The following is a 4,174-nucleotide window of genomic DNA, read 5'->3' on the forward strand; positions in this document are numbered from 1 at the left end:
GAAAGGCAGGCAATTTCTGCTTGGCAGACAGTGATGNCAGCCGCCGCAGCGGGGGGGATATCGAATGTTGTCTTTCTTGCTCTCTTTCTTCTTTTCCCTTCTGAAAACTTGCCTGCATCATTTGATTTCCCATCAGCTGGGCGAGGAGGGCTGCTGGCGTAGCTCCCCTGATGGGTTCCGGGGCCTTTGCGCATGCTAGGTGACCAGGCGACGGGAGACAGGCATCAGGACACCCCCGGAAACGTGTTGCGTTCGGCCCGTACGAAACCACTTTGTGCCTGGAGCCCGTGTTTTTCTCCAACTCTCTCTCCTGGCCTCTCCGTTACTCAAGTTGTCGTTAAGCGAATAAGAAAAGGCCAAAAAGCCTGAAAATCTGACCTTATGAGGCAGAACCAACCGTCCCCATCCCAGCAGATAGATGCAGCAGAAGCCCAGGACTGGAGAAAAATCATTCCTGTCTCCCTGTGAGGAAATCGAATTAGCTCTGGTCGCATTAGCGCCCACTTACAGGGCCCAAGGGGCCAGCACCGAGCAGGGGTGAGGTGGGGGTGGGGCCTGAGGCTGGGGCAGCACCCCCCACACTTTGGCCTGAACAGCTCTCAGCATTCCTTCTTCATCTCCTCTTCTTCATCTCCTCTTCTTCATCTCCTCTTCAACCTCCCCCACCCCCGTGGCCCCTCTTCAAGGTGCCGCATTTCGCAGGCGTGGGAGCAGGTGGGGGGGCCAGGTGGGTGCTAGCATTTCATCCCTAGCAGCCTTCCCCTTGGGGGTTGAGTCGGCCCTGGAGAAAGCTGACTTGAGGGGGAGATGGAGGGGAATGCGGTGTGCTCTGGACAGCCTGCCCAGCAGGACTCCAGAGCCCAGGAAGCTTGGGCTGCAGGCATTAGCAGCGGACAGCCCTGGGAGAGGCGGGAGAGGCAGGAGAGGCGGGAGAGGAGGGAGCGGAGAGCTTGGAGGGAGACAAGGGAGGGAGCGGGCAGAGGGACCTTTCTGTGTGGTATTTGCACGTTGGTGGGGAGCGTGCTGCTTCCAGGTTTCCAGCAATAACAAGGCACATTTGCTACTGCAGGTTCATTAACGAGGCCTGCGGGAATGAGGATTGGCTTGCCCACCGTGCTAACTGGACTGGAGGAAGAAAGAAAAGTCAGAAAAGAGAGAGCCATGTTCAGGTTTGGGTTCAACTTTCATTACTCCTGGCGACTAGAAAGGACCCTCCCCTCCCCCCCCCAACAACTGCCTTGGCCTTGGGGAGTGGGAGTGGGGCAGAGGAGGAGAGGGGATGGAGGGGTGTGGGGGGGTGTTGCTAATTCTCTGCAACTTCCCGAGCTCCATCCTTTTTCCTTTTTAATGAATACTGGGCACAATTTTGGGTCACAATAGGACATTTTCCCCAAAGCAGTGACCACAAGACATTCTTTTGTAGCTGAACAGGCAGCTTTCCCAGATCCTGCTGGCCCAGGCCTAGGGCCTGAGGTGTGTGCCCTGCCTACCCACTCAAGACGAAAGAACACTTAGGAATCCTTGATTGTGGGGACGCCTGGGTGGCGCAGTCAGTTAGGGGCCCGACTCTTGGTTTCGGCTCAGGTCATCATATCAGGTCGTGGGATCCAGCCCTGCGCTGGGCTCCACGCTCAGTGTGGAATCTGTTTAAGATTCTGTCTCCTCCCTCTCCCCCCTGCTTGTGTGCTCTCTCTCTTTCAAATAAATAAATAAATCTTAAAAAAAAAAAAAGAATCCTTGATTGTGGAGAAGTTGGGAAACCGGGAGCCTCCCCCTGCCCCTCCCCAGCCTCGATGCTCCAGGTTTCCTCCATTTCTGCTCACTCCGCAGTCTCTAACCTGCCTTACTTCAAGAAGTCCCCTATGCCAGGTGTTCATCCTTGCCTCAGCTGTGGACAGAGAGGCCCTTGGATTTGTGGACACACAGTGGCCCACAGCAGCCCTTGGCCCCTTGTGGTCCCGGAGGCCCTCACCCTGGAACCTCTCGTCCTCTCTTCCTGTCCTCCAAGGTGGCTTGAATTTGCAGCCTACACTCCTGTTTGTTGGGCAAACAGTGAACGGTCCAGCGCCAGGAGGTTTAGAGCCTGGCAGCCGTCTCCCAGGGATGAGGAAAGAGTATCCAGTTGGGCATTATTTAGGGCCCACTGGCATCTCCCCCTGCATCAAAGGAGGGGAGGGGGGTGGCAAGGGCAGGGACAAGGAAACGACTGGGAATCGGGAATGTTTGTATTCTGCGACACGGGCGATCAGGAGTCCTGGCAAGAGGTTACTCGGGGAAGCTGGATGATGTTATCGACCAAATTGGGGTTTGGGGATTATCTATGGATTTCATTTATCTGTGTTTTCCCTCGTCTCTCTTGTTGTAGGTAATTAAGAGCTGATTGCTGGTAATTAAGAGCTGCTGCGAGAGGCAGCAGGACCCAAAAAGCAGACTCACACGTATTGTCTTCCTTTGGACAGCCTCCTGACATCCTGCTCCCCCCCCACCGCCCCCTCCTGCGGGGAGGCGGACCCTGGAGAGAACATCATAGCTTATCAGCAGGAGTACTGGTGTGTACGCCACGGCTTCACACCCTCCTTTCCTCCCAAGGCTTGGGTGAAGTCTTGCGAGCAGGCTGAGGTCCTAAGCTCCCGACACTCAGGTGTGCTAAGACGTAGCTCTCCTTTATTTCTCCCCGACTGGAGTCTTAACTGGGCTCTCGAGCTCCCACTTGTGCTGATGGTAGACAACTTGAACTTGCCAAGTCAAGGTAACAGTCACTTCAGACTGAAATCATGGTCACTGGGAAGCCGATGCTGTCTCTCCAGAATTTTCTCTTGCCCTTTCTGCCCCAGCGTGAGCTGAGGCCCTGGCTTGCCGGGGTGGGCAGGAGGGAACCCTATGCCGTCCTGGCACTGAGCAAGGGACATGGGTCCTCATGCTGCCCCACGTCCTGGCCCCACCCACTGGGCTCACTGGCCTTGGATGAATTGTGCTCGTCCCTTCTGGACTCGAACTGTCCCAGATGGCCGCGACCTTGAGCCCGGAGGCCCTGTATGCCCCCGGTAGGGCTCTTCCATCAGCGCTTCTGGGTGGGGGTGGAGGTGTCGGTGCTCTTGGCCGCTCTCTCCGTTGTGCTGGGGTGTGCAGGATCTGGGCTACTCTTGGGAACGCTGCCGAGGCCCCTTACTTACCCATGGCTACTTTACCTCTGCGGCTCCGTGCTAAATGCGGGCTTCTCTCTAGGACATGTGGATGTCCCCTGCTAGCTGCTACGGAGCAAGGCCCCCAGCCCCTCTCTTCTCCGTCCTATAAACCTCTCTGCAGTTTCGTGCCTCTCCCTTCCCTGTACCATAAGAGCCTCAGGCCTGTCTGGGGCCCTCACTGGCATGGACACCCTTCTCCTGGTCAGCCAACCTCTCAAACGGGGGGAACCTTTATTCCCTATCCGTGTGGCAGGAAAACTGCCCTCATTCTTCCCCGTCCTACATACTGTGGTATAGAATCAACGTTCCAAGTCTCAGGCATCTAAAAAGCCAAGTTTTCAGAATTCCAGAAGGCCCTGTTGGTCTCCAGCACCTGGTGCTTGCATCTGGACGTCATGGCTCTCAAGGGCAGTCATCCTGCTATAGATTCATGAGAGTCTCCTCGGGACTTTGAAAACGTCTTCGCTCCCAGTAGACCAACATTTATCGCGTGCTTCTAACGTGGCCTGCACTTTGCGTGGGCTACTGCATGAATTCCTCACAACTGCCTTGTTACGATCTCCGTTGTAACATACGCGGAGACTGAGACAGAGGAGTTGAAGAACTCTCTGGACCATTTGCTGCCTCTGGCGCCTTGGCTCAGGTCCCTGCAGCCCGACCCCCACTTCCAGCTGTGGCTGTGGCAGACAGTTTGCTGAGAGCGTCTCCAACAACTCGCGCCGACAGCCTCTCACCCCAAGTGCGAGCCGTGTGTCTGTGCCTTTGGTTTTCTTCTCAGGGCTTCTCCACTGCTGCTCGTCAGGAAAGGAGGCTCACTCGCTCAGATGTCTGGCCCTTGATGCTGGCTGTCAGCGGAGCCCTTCGCTGGGGCCGTTGGCCAAACACCTACGTGTGGCCTCTCTATGGGTTTGGGCTTCTTCATGGCATGGTGGCCAGGTTCCCAGGGCGAGTGTCCCAAAAGAGTGAGAGAGAGAGAGAGAGAGAGAGAG

Source organism: Ursus maritimus, assembly GCF_017311325.1.
Source record: "Ursus maritimus isolate PB19 chromosome X unlocalized genomic scaffold, ASM1731132v1 scaffold_X1, whole genome shotgun sequence".
Lineage (NCBI taxonomy): Eukaryota > Metazoa > Chordata > Mammalia > Carnivora > Ursidae > Ursus > Ursus maritimus.